Genomic DNA, 17,365 nt, shown 5'->3' with positions numbered 1-17,365 from the left:
CGCCGCACCTGCATCCCACACCTCATCTTATTCCTAGCCAAGGTCTGGTTGCTTTGTGTCCGGGGGTTGGTGTTACCACTCCTGGCCACAGTGACAAGTAGCCTCCAAAACACCAGCACCCACCAGCACGTCCAACATCAGTTCCAGCGACTCAAGCCACGGCATTTGCAGTCATGAGGCTGAGCTACAATACATTCTATATAGTCTAGGTTGTGCTCAGCTCAGAAGTAGAAAGAGTCCTGATAGGTCCAGTTCACACGGAGTAAAACTCTCTGCCACGGAATCCCGTCAGCCTTTGTGTCATACTGGCTGTCTATGGGAGGGCTCTTGCCTCCTCTCTCCGCGCGAAAGAATTGACATGTCAATTCTTCTTAACAGAGGGGCGCAGAGAGAGGAGGCACGCAAGCCCTAACATAGACAGCCAGTATGACACAGGTGATAACAATCACATAGGATTAGTTAGGATATGTACAATGTTACTGTAATGGGTTTCCATTATGCTGGATCTAGAAGTGGATCCAGCAGGAAAGATAGAGTCTTCCCTTTATATTTTTCACCCAATTTGAATCCACTTCTGGTTTGGGCACAAAAGCTGCCATGTGTGATTCCAACCACAAAGTGCTCAATGCAGAATCATTGTGGTTTTAAGACAAAAATACAAATGCAGACAGAGCAAAAAACATTCCAGGAACTTAGTGAGGAAATTGTCATGCGTCTGAAATGTGTCTAGACATGTGGTTTATAATTAATTTCCAAGATGTAATGATTTTCTTAAATTAAGTCCATTTTACTAATGAAATGTAACTGGACACTAGTATGTCTATGCGCAGTTCAAGGATGGCCCATGGGTTGTCCATCCCGCCCTATACGTAAACTGAGCTTTCTGGAACTACTCTTAGAGGGACTCCATAATTCACTCAGTGTCACTCTCCGCAGCAGGCGGAATTAATGATAACTCTAATATGATTCTCACAGACTCCATGGTTGCATCAACAGTTTCTGGTGCCCCTTGTGTCATGGGTGGACCTAAGCTACCGATCAACCAGGAACAGTGAACAAGACTGCGGCAAGAACGACTATCTTTCCATGTGCCTTCCCATTTGTAGTAGCTATGGATCAGGTACTGTCTTCTGGGTGTAACGTGATCCAATAAGAAACCCATCATCCATTAAGCCAAGAAGTCCCTAGGAAAGGGGCATTTCTCCCAGGTTTAGTGAGGAGAGGTAAAAGATGGCGGCATATTCAGTCAGACAACATTGTGGAGAGAAAGCAGTAGAGACTAAATATCTCATAAAGGGCATGTATGCCATTAGAAGGGTGTAGGAATCTAGTCAGACGTTGCAGATAAAGGTCAATCTGTGCCAAGGGGGGTATTACTGTGTAAACTCCCTGTCTGTGTTTGCCAGGATTTGATGAGAGAACATGTCTGACGTTTTGTATGATTCAAAGAATTCTTTTGGATGTTTTTGCATGCTTTCAGTGGCAGTAGGTAATAGGAGCAGCAAATGACATGGCGGTGTCTTAGTATCAGGGAGTCAATAGAAAAAGTTCCCGACACTCGCCAAATCTCTGCAAAGTGATTTATTCAGTAATGGTGAACAAGTCCATATACACACCGACAAGTAAGACGCATTTCGGCACGTGGCCTTTCTCAACTAGTCAACTGGTCACCATTACTGAATAAATCACTTTGCAGAGATTTGGTGAGTGCCGGGAACTTTTTCTATTGACTGTTGTGCCTATCCCCTGGCACTGCCACCTGGTGGAGTGCCGACCACCTCTTGATTATTAGTATCAGGGAGGTCTTGGATTCTTAGGCAGTGAAAAATTTTGAGGAGTTATCCAACAATAGAAAACATGTCCACTTTCCTCCAGAGACAGCACCACTCTTGTCTCCAGTTTGGGTGCAGGTTTTGCAACTCGGTCAAGATATAAACAGTCAAGTCACAGAAAATGCAAATGATGTATGGAAAGTTGTGTAATGGATCTAGACCAATTTGTATAATTTATGGATGTAATCTGGAAAAGTGATGAAAGTAATCAGATTTAATATCACACTTATGTTAGAACATTGTGACACTTATAGCGCATTTATTTTTTCACATATGCGGCTGTATGGGATGTCATTTTTTGCGCCATGAGCTCTAGTTTTTATTAGTACCATACTTGCGTAGATGAGATGTATTGACCAATTTTTATTAAAAAAAAATGTTATTAAAATGTAATAAAAATCATCGATCATGGCGTTTTTTACCGCTTTTTGTTTACCCTGTTCACCATGCGAGAACAATATTGTTTTATTTTAATAGATCAGACAATTACGCACACATGAGCGGACCGTCGGACTTTGATCCCGGCTGCATACTTGCGCTCCCGCGAATATGCGGCCAGGATATTCCAGGGAATTCAACAGGGATTCCCTGGAATATCCTGGCCACATATTCCCGTGAGCGCAACTATGCGGCCGGGATCAAAGGCATAATGAGAGAGCGAACTGCTCATCTCTACGCACACCACGGTATATTATATATTTGTTTATTTTATTATTTTTATGTGTTTTATTTATAAAATGGGAAAGGGGAGTGATGTAATTTTTTTATTAGGGGAGGGGCTATGTTGTGTTTTTAAAAACTTTAAATTTTTTCAATTGAACACTTTTTATGTCCTCTTAGGGGACTTTAACATTTTTACATTTCTTTTAATACACCGATCATTGCTATGACATAGCATAGCATTGATCAGTGTTATCTGTGATCATTGCATAGAGCCTGCCTGTGGCAGAGTCTATGCATTGATCGCCGATATGACTGCCGGGAGGCAGGTAAGGGACCTCCAGCAGTGAGACAGATCGATCAGAATCCCGATCGGTCAGTGACAGGAGCACAGCTGCAGGAGCACTTCCAGTACTTGCTGTATGCCCTGCAGGAAGTGGTGTATTCCTTACAGTCTGATATAGTGCTCTCTGCTGCCACCTCTGTCCATGTCAGGAACTGTCCAGAGCAGTAGCAAATCCTCATAGAAAACTTCTCCTGATAAGTGCTGGAGGGCTGGAGATTTTTTAATATAAGTGAATTAGAAATCACTTATCAGTTGATTAGAAAGTAAACATTTTTTGGTGAACATCCCCTTTAATATTTTAGAAAGGTACAATGCAATCTCTGAGCTGAGTTCCTCTTTTGATAGCTATACAAATTATGGGGGGGTGTCAGCCACTATATGTAATGTTCCTTCACACTGAAACCCACTCCTAAATATACATTGAGACTAGATGTGATTTGTTTCTTAGAATCCATATTGAGATTGTATGTATGTATGTATGTACGACCTGGGCACTGAGCAATGACTTTCTTACTGAATTTTGAATGACAGTAAAAGTAACATAAAGAGGAAGTGGAAAACTACTATGTACTGGGATTTTTCCTGTAATGGCAAAAAGTCTAAAACATATTGTTTTCCATAAATAATAATAATAAAAAAAATTCCCTTATCTGACAGAAGTGGCATATCATGTCAAATGCAGAATCATTGGTCTAGAACAAAACAACATATGCAGAGAGAGCAAAAATATTCCAGGAACTTGGTGAAGAAATTGCCATGTGTCTGAAATGTCTACACCAACTGTCTAGACCAACATATGTGGTTTACCATTCATTTCCAAGATGTTTTTCTTAAAGTGGTTATCCAGCGCTACAAAAACATGGCCACTTTTCCCCCTACTGTTGTCTCCAGTTTGAGTTCCATTGAAGTAAATGGAGCTTAATTGCAAACCGCACCTGAACTGGAGACAACAGTAGGGGGAAAGTGGCCATGTTTTTGTAGCGCTGAATAACCCCTTTAAACTAAGTCACTGACTAGAAAACTCCCCCTACCAGGAGCTAACCTCCTTTTTTATAGGGGCATAACTAAACCTCTTAGTGATTTATTGGGGCTGTGTTTTGCAAAGAAAGAAGGAAGAGAATAGGTATAAAAGTGAGGAAAACAAGCCTGCACCTGTGATTGAACACAAGAACGACATGTGACAAACTATTATCCCAGTTCATTCCTTTAGTTGTGCATAACATACAGTAACAGAGAACACAGTAGTGACACCTAGTGGGAAAAACACAGAATACACTATAACCATTTTCCACTGTGGGAACCTGGAACGAGTTACTTTACCCAGAGGCAATAAAAACTTAGTGGCACACCTGTGCTGGGACACTAGAAATGAGGTTGATAAATCTGCAAGAACTGGGATATACATCTATCTATCTATCTATCTATCTATCTTTTTTTTAAATTCTTTATTTAAATTGACGTCAGGCAAAAAACCATCGGAAACAGCTCCAACAGTAGACATGGGTGAGAGGCAATACTGCAATAGAGCTATTACATCAACATGTGACAGAATTAGAAGCGCAGCTGAAAGTGAAACCTCAGTTCCACTGAAATAAGGCCAACTGAAGGAGAAGCTCCAATCCCTCCGCCCAACGAACAACATTTCTTAGTGTATTATAAACAACATGTACACCACAAGCTCCAGGATCGAGATCTAGAGCCGTAGTAACGAGAAAAGAGAAAGATGTTCCCGAAAAGGGAAAGTAAGATAGGACAAGGTAAAAAGAGCAGAATAGCAAAAGAAAAAGGAAAGAAGATAAAGAGAAAATAACTAAGTAAAGGCAAGGGAAGACTGAGAAACGAGGACGGGGATGGGGGGGAAGGAGGGGGGGGGATAGAGGACAGTCCGGGGCGGGGGGGGTCCTAAACCCAGCGACCCAAGGGGCCTTCAGAGCAAACAGCGAGCAAGGCCTCAAGCTGAAGTGGAGTCTCTCAGTAGGTCTTTATAGGAATCAGTATCTTGAAATTGCATCCACGTAAACCAAATGCGTTTGAAGCGATCTTCGTAGTGTAGGACACTGGAAGTCAGGTCCTCCATGTACATCAGGTCATTGACTTTGGACAGCCAGAGGGAGGGGGATGGGGGGCCTTGCTTTTTCCATAACAGGGGAATACAAGAGCGCGCTGCCATTACCAGGAATTTAAGGAGGGAGCGTTTATACTCACGTAGAGGGATCTCGCAGTGATGGAGGAGAAAAAGCGGCGGGCCCATGGGCAAGGTGAGACCAGTCACCTCTCGTATCACCCTAATAACTGTGTTCCAGAATGGAGAGAGAACTGGGCAGTCCCAGAATATATGCATCAATGTACCCTCAGCAGTCCCACATCTCCAACACATCGGGTCTACTGACGGAATTAGGGCATGAAGCTTTGCTGGGACTCTGTACCATCGTGATAACAGTTTATAGCCAGCTTCCTGGAATCTGGAGCTGATTGACGACTTATGGGCCAAACAGAAAATACGCGTACGCTGCTCCGCAGTAAAGGTAATCTGCAAGTCCGCTTCCCATTTAGCCATAAAATCAGGGATGGGTTCTTCGGGCGAGGTCAGTAAGAGCTGGTACGTGATTGAAAGGGTATGTCTAAGAGGCCTCTTTTCAAGACAAAGAGTCTCGAAAGAAGTGAGATCCCTAGTGACCTGCGGGGGTGTAGGGAGAGAGGAAAGATAGTGACGAAGTTGCGCGACCCGAACATGACCCAAAGGACAAGGGTCATCCCATGTCAAGAGCGTGTTGGCATCAACCCATGAATTCCCAGATAGGAAATCTTTAACCCTGCATTTCCCTGCCGCTACCCACCGTCTGAAAACCGGATCAGTAAAGCTCGGCGGAAAATTTGGATGACCCAAGATGGGAGCCAGGGGGGAATGCACATCAAAGAAATACTGTCGTAACACCCTATCCGCACAAATTTTCAAAGTGAGTCCTATGGTCGGGTGTATCTTCAGAGAGGAAATGGCCGGGCAAGTGATCCATGGGATCACCTGAAGGGGAACCTGAGAGGACGCCTGTTCTATCCAGATCCAGGGTTTCGTATTCGAGTTCCTACACCAGTCTAGTACATGTGTCAAGTGGGAAGCTAGATAATAGCGTCTAAGGTCTGGAAGTCCGATCCCTCCCTGTTCTTTAGGTCTAAATAACGTCTTCCTCTTAATTCTAGCAGGTTTATTTCCCCAGATAAACCGGGTTTGAGTGGCTGTGAGAGAGCGAAGGAAAGCAGTAGGGAGAAGCACTGGCACACATTGACATAGAAAGAGCAACCGTGGCAGGATGTTCATTTTATATATTTTATATATCAGCAGCAATCCTAGAGAGGAGTGGGGGATAATTGCGGCGGTATAAATCTGCGACATTGGGGGTCAGGATAATCCCTAGGTATTTAATGACATCGTTTGACCATTTAAAACTGAATTTAGGTCGAAGCTGAGTCACCATAGCATCATCTAAAGTGATATTGAGGGCCTCCGATTTGGAAAAATTTATTTTAAAATTGGATAGTCTCGCGTATGTGTCAAACTCCGTCATGAGATTAGGCAAGGATATCAAGGGGCTGGTAACAAAGAACAATAAATCGTCAGCGTAAGCCGCCACTTTGTAATGCTGACCTCGAATACACATACCCGAGACATTTGGATTCTATCTGACGTAGCACAAGAAAGGCTCCAGGGTCAAAATAAAGATCAGGGGAGAGAGGGGACATCCCTGCCGCGTGCCGTTGTGTATGGTCAAGTCACCAGAGAGAATACCATTTGCCCTAACTTTAGCGGTGGGCGAGGCATACAGTGACAGCACCCAAGCCAGGAAAGATGGGCCCAGGCCCAGGTGTTTAAGGGTCTCTTCCATGAAGGTCCAATTAACTCGATCGAAGGCTTTTTCTGCATCGGTTGAGAGAAGCAACAAGGGGGATTTGGAAATGGTCGCCTTGTGGATCAAGTTAATGGCCTTCATGGTATTGTCTCTGGCCTCACGACCGGGCATAAAGCCAGTTTGGTCAGGATGGACCACCCTAGATAGAAGCGGTACAAGACGGGAGGCAAGAATTTTGGAAAATAATTTGAGATCTACATTGAGCAGAGAAATTGGCCTGTAATTGGCACATTCTGAGGTATCTTTCCCCGGCTTGGGTATGACTGCTATATGGGCTCTAGCGGCATCTAGCGGCAGGGAGGCCCCCTGAGTTAAAGAGTTAAATGCACTCAAAAAATGTGGGCTTAATTGTTCCAAAAAGATTTTGTAGTACAACAGACCGAATCCATCAGGTCCCGGAGCTTTCCCGGTTTGTGTCTCTTTAATAGCTACCGCTAACTCACCAGCCGTGATAGGGGCTTCAAGTGCTTCAATGTCCTCATCTTTAAGTGGCTGCATACCAGATTGTGACACATATTGACGTATTTTATCACGGAATGCGGAGTCCACTGTGGCAGGGTTAGTGGCGTCAGTGGCGTATAGACGAGAATAGAATGATCTAAAGACCTCTGCTATGTCTAGGGAGGAATGCACCTTAGCTCGGGAGGAAGAATAAATATAAGGGATGTAGGATTGCTGCTGTTGTGTTCGGAGTGCTCGCGCCAGAGATCTGCCACACTTATTTCCATGTTCGTAGAAGTGGCGTCTACATCTGGCCAGGGTAGCCTTGGCTTTATGTGTCAGTGCCTTCCTCAGTCTCTCACAAACCTGCATTAGGGTGACTTTGAGGTCCTCAGAGGGGTTGGTCTTATGTTGCCTCTCCACCCCCCTAAGTTCCTCGAGCAGTTTTAGTATCTGCGTGGCCCGGCCTTTTTTAAGTCTGGCCCCATGCTTGATTAAAGTCCCCCTAGCCACACATTTATGAGCTTCCCATAAAATCCCTGGGGATACGTCCTCCGTGGCATTCGTATGAAAATAATCCGTCAGTGTTGCTTTCAAGTCACTAACTACAACTGTGTCTGACAGAAGGGAGGAGTTCAGTTTCCATTGCCACTGAAGGGGGATGGGGCTAGGTAAGGAGAGCCTCATTGTCACCAAGGCATGGTCAGAAAAGGTGATACTGTCTATGGAGGAGGCAGAAATTAGGTGAAGATCTTGATGGCGAATTAGGAAATAATCGAGTCTAGAGTACATATCTCTAGCAGGGGAGTAGAAGGAGAAATCTTTGTCTGTCGGATGTAAAATCCTCCACACATCCAGCAGTTGAAACTCCCTCAGGGCTGCATTAAACCGCCTACGAGTGGCGTATGACAGATGTGACATCCCAGTGGAAGTATCAACTTTCGGGTCTAAGGCTATGTTTAGGTCACCTCCCATCAACAGCGTACCCTCTGCAAAATCCTCAATCAGCTCCAGAAACCTATTGAAAGTCGCATCCTGACCCGTGTTTGGTAAATAGAGCACCACTATAGTGTACATCAGTGTAGCAATGCGACCCTTGACCATAAATTGGTCAAGGTTGCTCCAGGTTCGCTCATCTCTAGTCGCGACGTGTCAGCCCCACTGAGCCAGCACTGCACTGCAGACCCCAGCACTGGAGCCAGGGAGGAAGGTGCATGTTGTTATGTTCATCCACCTCCTCCCCAATTCTTTTGAAAAAAAATGTCTGACATTGGACTTCCTCTTTAAATACAGAAATTTCCAATGGTGTGGGTTCCGATCTGTCAGTGAGGTGCTGCTCCTGTCACTGACGCACCTAAACACGGAGTACCTGGCTGCATACTTACCGTCAATGAAGTGAACTCAGCTCCTGAGCTTGCTTCACAGTTCTATAGCGAAAAAATATATATTTTTGTACAATGTGTACACAGATGGCTGTTGTTCCATAGACTTTAAAGGGAAACGGACAGGCTAGAAGTAAATAACCTGCTGATTATCCTATAGCCCGTGGTGTGACGAGAATTAAGGTTCTTATCTTCCTCCTTAGCGCCATTTTCATTGCTATTGGGAGGTTAATCCTTATGCTAATAAGTCATTTTGGTGCACTGGGGGCAGGACAAACGCCCTCCACTAATCAGCCCCTGGACGAATGAGGGGTGGATTAGTGCACTGAAGTGGTAATCCCACCCCCAGTGCACCAAAACAACTTAATAGCATAAGGATTAAACTCCTAATAGCAATGAAAATGGTGCCGAGGAGGAAGATAAGAAACTTACCTTCATCCTTGGCGCCCCATGTGCAATGGGAAAATCATCAAGTTAGATTCTTCTAACTATATAGGTATTTTACTGTCGTATTTAGATTTTATTTTACTTGCGCATGAACTTAGCCTCATTGTGTCTAAATCACTGAGTACTTTACATGCTGTGTGCTCTTTCTAATGCATTCTACATGAATTTTCACACCTTATATGGTGAAAATTGATGTGGCTGTGAACATCAACTTTCTTATGTTCCAATTGTTCAGCTGTCCTTCCAATTTCTATTTACCTTTTGTAGTGTTCCAGCAAAGGTGTGCCACCTGGTCAAAGTAACTTACTTAAGTTCTCACAAGGGGATGAAGGAAAAGTGTATTATGTGTTTTTCCTCACTAGGTGTCGCTGTTGTATTTACTGTGTGTACTGTGTTGAGCACAGCTGAAGGAAGCATTGGGGTAATTGTTGTTGTCACATGTTGTGTTTTCCTCCTATCACAGGTGCAGGCTTGTTTCCCTCTTTTTTCTCCCTGTCACCTCTCTTCTCTTTTGCACACACACAGCCCCATCAATTTCAGGTGTAAGTGTGTGTGTGTGTGTGTGTGTGGGGGGGGGGTTCCTTCTGAGAGACAGACACAAAGATAGTTCCTGCTGCAGTGAAGCGAGAGCCTGGCTTATGCCCGGACCCTTGTCAAGGACCAAGAGACTTATAGTTATTTTTCTTTATGCAAGTAACTACCGCTAGCATGCTGTGCTATACCCTTAGGAGGGAGTGAAGTCCTCTAAGGAAAATCTTGTCCATGCCAGGGATACCTTCATCAACAAACAGGGCAGTAACCTGGAGTTAGGTGCTGACCCCAGTAGGACAAAGCAGCAGTTAAGTCTACGTATCCCACTGTAACACACAGCTATTTTGGGAAGTCTTTAAAAGTCTGCTCAACCCAGCGCAGGGACCTGGGACCTCATACTACCCTAGCAGGGTAACCCGGCACTATAGGTCTGATCAAAGTTATCTTTATGTGAATATGAGTATCTTCTTCTTCTGTTACTTCTATCTTCAACTATGCTACGCTATGAGTACACTGCTTTATTGGACAGGGCCCTTAAGACGTTCCTCTGCTCTACCTTGCTGTCACAACCTCTCTTACTACCTCCTGCCTGCACCTGTAGTCAGGGCCGTCTTAACAGTATTGTGGGCCCCTGGGCAGAGGTGCGAATTGCCCCCCCCCCCAACCGCCACCATCAAATCCCCCACATCTTTGCATAAAGTGCCCCCCATAGTAGCCAATCCCCCCCATATAGTGCCCCCCATAGTAGCCAATCCCCCCATATAGTGCCCCCCATAGTAGCCAGTGCCCACATAGTAGCCAGTGCCCCCATAGTAGTCAGTGCCCCCCATAGTAGCCAGTGCCCCCATAGTAGCCAGTGCCCCCCATAGTAGCCAGTGCCCCCCACAGTAGCCAGTGCCCCCCACAGTAGCCAGTGTCCCCCATAGTAGCCAGTGCCCCCATAGTAGCCAGTGCCCCCATAGTAGCCAGTGCCCCCCATAGTAGTCAGTGCCCCTCATAGTAGCCAGTGCCCCCCATAGTAGCCAGTGCCCCCCATAGTAGCCAGTGCCCCCATAGTAGTCAGTGCCCCCCATAGTAGCCAGTGCCCCTCACAGTAGCCAGTGCCCCCCACAGTAGCCAGTGCCCCCCACAGTAGCCAGTGTCCCCCACAGTAGCCAGTGCCCCCCACAGTAGCCAGTGTCCCCCATAGTAGCCAGTGCCCCCACAGTAGTCAGTGCCCCTCATAGTAGCCAGTGCCCCCCATAGTAGCCAGTGCCCCCATAGTAGCCAGTGCCCCCATAGTAGCCAGTGCCCCCACAGTAGCCAGTGCCCCCCACAGTAGCCAGTGCCCCCATAGTAGCCAGTGCCCCCCCTAGTAGCCAGTGCCCCCCATAGTAGCCAGTACCCCTATAGTAGCCAGTGCCCCCATAGTAGCCAGTGCCCCCCCTAGTAGCCAGTGCCCCCCATAGTAGCCAGTACCCCTATAGTAGCCAGTCCCCCCCATAGTAGCCAGTCCCCCCCATAGTAGCCAGTGTCCCCCCTAGTAGCCAGTGCCCCCATAGTAGCCAGTGCCCCCATAGTAGCCAGTGCCCCCCATAGTAGCCAGTGCCCCCCATAGTAGCCAGTGCCCCCATAGTAGCCAGTGCCCCCCATAGTAGCCAGTGCCCCCCAAAACAACAAACCAGTTACTCACCCGTCCGGTGGCCCCAGCAGCTCCTCTCCCGGCAGCGCGCTCCCATCATCCTCCGGGCACAGGCGGCAGGGTACAGAGAGACTGCCTGTGCCGGAAGTGTCCGGCTGCACGACACATCCAGGACACAGGCAGCGTCTCTGTAGCCCGCTGCCTGTGCCGGAGGATGTCGGGAGTGCGCGCTGCCGGGAGAGGAGCTGCTGGGGCCGGCGGACGGGTGAGTTCCTGGACCGCCCGCCCCTTCTATCGCCGCTTAGCTGAGTCGATCAGAAGCCCAGGAAAGTGCTGCTCATTGCACTTTCCTGGGCTTCTGATCGGCTCAGCTGAGAAGTGATAGAAGGGGCGGGCGGAGGGGGTGGCTCAGGGCCGCTCACTATGCATATGCACAGTGAGCGGCAATAGAGGGGGCGGGCGGGACGGCTTCCTTGCGGTGCTCAGCACTGCTTGGAAGCCGTCTTTGCTTTATAGGACGCACTTAGTTTTATAAGTGCGTCTTATAAAGCAAAAAATACAGGTCACAGAGGGCAGGGGCCCCCTAGGACGCAAGGGCCCCCGGGCAGCCGCCTACCCTGCCCAATGGATAAGACGGCCCTGCCTGTAGTTACCAAAGTGTCTTTATTCTGTATTGCACTGAAGTTTCCACAAGTAAACCAAATTATCCTGGTTAATTCATTGGACTCTTTTCTATTCTTTCACACCTGCACCTTAACACCGGTTGACACTTGTGTTATCCGAAACTCAGGTAAGTTCAGGGCCCGTTTGTCCGGGGGTGGGTTACAACATCACTCCTGGCCACAATGAAAAGTGCCCAAGTGACCCAACCCTCACACAGCAGCCACAACACGGTAAAGCTACCCTGGCATAAGGCACTTTTAATCATCTAATTAGGCAGATATTAGGCAGCTACCTCTTCCTTCTTGTCTGTATCATATTAGACTGGATTTTACTTTATTATGTTTAGAAAAGAAAACTTATAAAGCAACAGAAAACCTCTTCTGTCTTCACAGCTGCCTCCACGTCCCTGATGGTGTGTTCACACATACAGATTTTGGATTGCAATTAATGAAAACAAAGCCAGCAATTGATTTAAAAAGAGGTGAAATCTCAGTCTTTCCTTTATGACATGTTCCTTGTTGATAGCCTGTTGCTGGCTTTGGTTTTAATAATTGCAATGGAAAATCTGTCCGTGTAAACACACCCTAAGGCTATGTTCATACACAGTATTTTTGCTCAGTTTTTTGCTCTGTATTTTTCAACCCAAACTAGCAGTGGATTAAAAACACAGAAAGGCTTTGTTTACACTGTCGGAATTGCATAGATGGCTGCAATTTAATGGCAAATACGGGCCAGTGTTTTAATGTAGTGGTAATTATTTGTCACTAAATATCGGCCAGCCACTAAATTTCAACAATGTGTAAACAAAGCCTTACTGTGTTTTCAATCCACTCCTGGTTTTGGTTGAAAAATACCGACCAAAATACTAAGCAAAAATTCTGTGTGAACATTGTATCTTGAACTAGACACATTCTAGACCTCAGTGTTCCTCTTTGCTATCTTCTTAAAGGACCCCTTCCCAACTGCCCCACAGAGGCAGCGAAGGTGAGCTGCTATATGTAGCAGACACCCAGTGCTAATGACTCTGCTATCGCGCTGGGGTCCGCTATTTACTCATTTTAATGCAGTGACCAAAAGCAAAGCATTTAAATGTCCAAATCACAGGTGCTGCAACTGTCAGATGTCTGAATGGAATGTTGCATGGGGAAAGGGGTGGGTTATCTGTAATATCTGCCGCTGGAGGTCTATACTTACCACTAATGCCGGAATATCTCTGCTGATAGCAAAACACCGATGTAACTGATCATGCATGGAACAGTACTAGCAATCTAATGATTATCCATGAAAGTTCCCTACTGGGACCTAAAAAGTGTCATTTTTTTTTTTTTTTAAGTAAACAAAACTCCCATTATAAAAGTTTAACCCCCCCCCCCCTTTTTTGTTTTTATTATATAAATATGTTAACATAAAAAATAAACATATTTGGTATTGCCGCATGTGGAGTTGTGGAGGAATTAAAATATAATGTTACTTATCCTGCCCAGTGAACGTAAACAAAATCAAGTTTTAAATGCAAAAATAAGGGGGGGAGGGTGTTCATAAAATTAAATAAAAATTGATCAAAAAGTCCCATCTTCACCAAAATGGTAAAGATCAAAACTACACATCATGGTGCCAAAAATGAGCCCCAAAGCAGCCCTGTAGATAAAAGCAAAAGAGGAATAGGGGTCAAAATATGTTGATTTCAAGCAATTTTTTTTTTATTAAAGGTTTTTACATTTTTAAATGTAGCAAGGCATAATTAAAACTATACAGTTTGGGAACCATTGTAATTGTGTTCACCTCAATATATTTATCTTTTTTTATTATTATTATAATTATTATTATTTATTTCGTTTTTGCAGTACACTTTAAGGTAACATGTAAGGTATCAGTACAAAGCACAGTGGGTACTGCAAAGAAACAAGCACTTATATGTCTCTTTAATAAAAACAAGCAAAAGAGTTATGGCTCTTAGAATGTAAGGTGGAAAAAACAAATATGCAAAAATAAAAAATTTTCTGGTCCTGAAGGGGTTAGAATAACAAACAAGCAGGTACTTATCTCACTGATCCTGCAGATTTCTTGAGTGGATTTGACCACTGCAGCCAATTAGTGACAATAGAGGTCACCGGACATATTCCTAGCATCACTGCTCAATGAAGGGAGCTCTGACACTGCTGATTGGTTGCAGCAGTCATGTGACATCTACTCCAAAAGGAAGCCTTGGTTGCTAACTTCAGTCTTAATGTGAATCTGTACCCACAATGCTTTTATTCCTGGGGTCCGTTCGGCTGGTGATGCAGTTGCTGTCCTGAAAAACAACTTTTAAGTTTGCAGCCCTGTGCCAAATTGGGACACCCTTCCGTCCCTCCTCCCCACCCTCTTCACCATTAGGAAGGCCCCTAGAACAACTTCTACAAAAATCCTGCCCAGAGATTCCTAGTGATGAGGAGGGCAGGGAGGAGGGAAGGAGGGATGTTGCAATCCTAGGATGTGGGTACTCTAGGCCGCACCAATTTGATACAGGTCTACAAGTTTAAAAGTTGTTTTTTAGGACAATAACTGCATCACCTGCCGAACGGACCCCAGGACAGATCTTGGATTCAAAGCAGCTATCCGAAGGAACAAGTGGTTTGGGGGGGTCAGATTGTGGCTACAGAGTCTCTTTAACCCCTTAGTGACCGCCATGCTGCCTTTTCACGGCGGCCACTAATGGGCTTTATTCCGATGCGTACGCCTTTTAACGGCGGGCGCATCGGAATAAATTACCGCCCGGCGGCGGCTGCAGGACGGGTGATCAGCGGTCAGTGTGACCGCTGACACCCTCCTGTAACTGCCCGGAGCGGAGGATTCTCCGCTCCGGGCAGTTTAACCCTTTAAATGCCGCTGTCAAACCATGACAGCGGCATCTAACGGGTCCCGGTGGATCCCGGACGGCGCCGTGGTTCACTTACATGATCGCGATGTCCCGCGGCGCCGTCCGGGGTCCCGATGTCTCCATGGTGATTCCGGGGTCCTAATGAAGGTCCCCGGGGTCACCATGGAGATGCCTCATGCTGACAGGGGTGGCCGCGGCTATTGCCTGTCAGCATGAGGCATGATACAATACATTGCAGTACATCAGGTACTGCAATGTATTGTATCAGTGATCTAAGTATTTTACACTAGTGTACAGTAATGTACACTAGTGTAAAAGTAAAAAAAAGTGAAAAAAAGTGTGCACCAAACACAACACAGCCCCCCCCAGCCCCCCCCAATAATAAAGATGCATTACATTCCCCATACACTATAAAACATTACATAAAAGTGATCAAAAACACAAATCCTATACATATTTGGTATCGTTACGTCCGTAACAACCCAATCTATAAAACTATATCAATAATTATATCGCACGACACACGCTGTAAAAAAAAAATAAAAAAAACAGTACTAGAATAGCTGTATTTTATCAATCCACTTTAGAAAATACGTCATAAAAGAGATAAAAAAGTCATATACATATAAAACTTGGTATCAATAGAAACTACAGATCTTCCCGCAAAAAATAAGCCCAAAACCAGCTCTGTCGCGCAAAAGATGAGAACGCTATGGATCTTGCAATGCAGGGACAGTTTTTGTGGGTTTTGGCTAGGAAGATAGTTTCTATTGCGCCAAAGCGGTAATAGTTAAAAAAAACTATACAAATGTGGTATCGCCGTAACCGTAGCGACCCAGAGAATACATTTATTATGTTATTAGTGACCGCCGATACGGATTTTTACGGCGATCACTAATGGGGTCTATTCTGCTGCCATCAGCTCTTTATGGCGATGGTGCAGAATAGTGCAGCGGCGCCGGTAATGCCCGCAGCCCCCTCCTGTCAGCTATCGGAGGTAGCTGAGGGGTTGGGGGAGAGTGTGGGGTCAGTCCCGGCCAGTCCCCTCACCGGTGATCGCCGTTATTATCAGTATAAAGGCGGCTACCGGTAATGGGCATTGCCAGCGCAGCTGAACGCTTTCATCTCTTCTCACCGTGAATTCACAGTGAGAGGAGATGAAAACATGTCCCCCCATCCCCAGAATTAACCCTAGTGACCTGGTCACTGACCCTCCCCTCCCTGGGCGGCCATCTGATCCAAGATGGCCGCCGTCATCACTGTGAACAGACTCTGTTCACAGTGATGGATTCCTAAAAATGATCCAAGCTCCGCCGGAGGTGGCGGAGAGCATGGGGCAATGATCGGTGACCACCCAGTGTGGTCCTAGTACAAGTGATCAGCGGTATATACTATATACCACTGATCGCTTGTTCCAAATGGTGCCGGCACTTTTTTACGCCTGTCACCAAAGTCAAGTGCCCTGGATTACCCGTAACCACCCCAGATTACCTGCAACCACCCCAGATTACCCATCACCACCCCAGATTACCCATCACCACCCCAGATTACCCGTAACCACCCCAGATTACCCATCACCACCCCAGATTACCCGTAACCACCCCAGATTGCCCGTAACCACCCCAGATTGCCACAGACTGCCTGTAACTACCCCAAATTGCCTGTAACCACCACAGATTGCTCGCAACCACCCCAGATTTCCCGTCACCACCCCAGATTGCCTGTTGCATCCCCAGATAGTCAGTGAACACCCCCAGATTGCCCGTCACCTCCCCAGATAGCCAGTAACCACCCCTAGATAGCCAGTAAACACCCCAAGATTGCCCATAACCACCCCATACAGCCAGTAACCACCCCAGATTGCCCGTAACCACCCCAGATTGCCCGTGACCACCCCAGATTGCCTGTGACCACCCCAGATTGCCTGTGACCACCCCAGATTGCCTGTGACCACCCCAGATTGCCTGTGACCACCCCAGATTGACCGTAACCACCCCAGATTGACCGTAACCACCCCAGATTGACCGTAACCACCCCAGATTGGCACAGACTGCTCGTAACCACCCCAGATTGCCCATAACCCCAACAGATTGCCTGCTGCCACCTCAGATAGCCAGTAAACACCCTGAGATTGTCTATTACCACCCCAGATAACCAGTAAACACCCACATATTGCCTGTAACTAAAATGACACTCCTTCTCTTCTGAGCCCTGCTGTGTGCCCATACAGTGGTTTATGCCCACATATGGGGTACCATTGTACTCAGGAGAAACTCCGTTACAAGTTTTGGGGTGCTTTTTCTCCCTTGTTCCTAGTGAAATTGAGAAATTTCTAACTAAACAAACATGTTATTGAAAAAATTCAATTTTTTTCATTTTTACGGTCTAGTTTTGAATACTTTCCTCCAATACCTGTGGGGTCAAAATGGTCACCACACCCCAAGATAAATTCCTTGAGGGGTGTACTTTCCAAAATGGGGTGATTTTGGGGGGGAGGGTTCTATTCTGTAGACATTACAGGGGCACTGCAAACGCACCTGGCGCTCAGAAACTTCTTCAGGAAAATCATGCACTGAAAATGCTTGGCGCTCCCTTCCTTCTGTGGCCCGCTGTGTGCCCACACAGTGGTTTATGCCCACATATGGGGTACCGTTGTACTCAGGAGAACCTGCCTTAC

The sequence above is a fragment of the Dendropsophus ebraccatus genome, chromosome 4, assembly GCF_027789765.1.
Source record: "Dendropsophus ebraccatus isolate aDenEbr1 chromosome 4, aDenEbr1.pat, whole genome shotgun sequence".
Lineage (NCBI taxonomy): Eukaryota > Metazoa > Chordata > Amphibia > Anura > Hylidae > Dendropsophus > Dendropsophus ebraccatus.
This window is presented reverse-complemented; position numbering follows the sequence as displayed.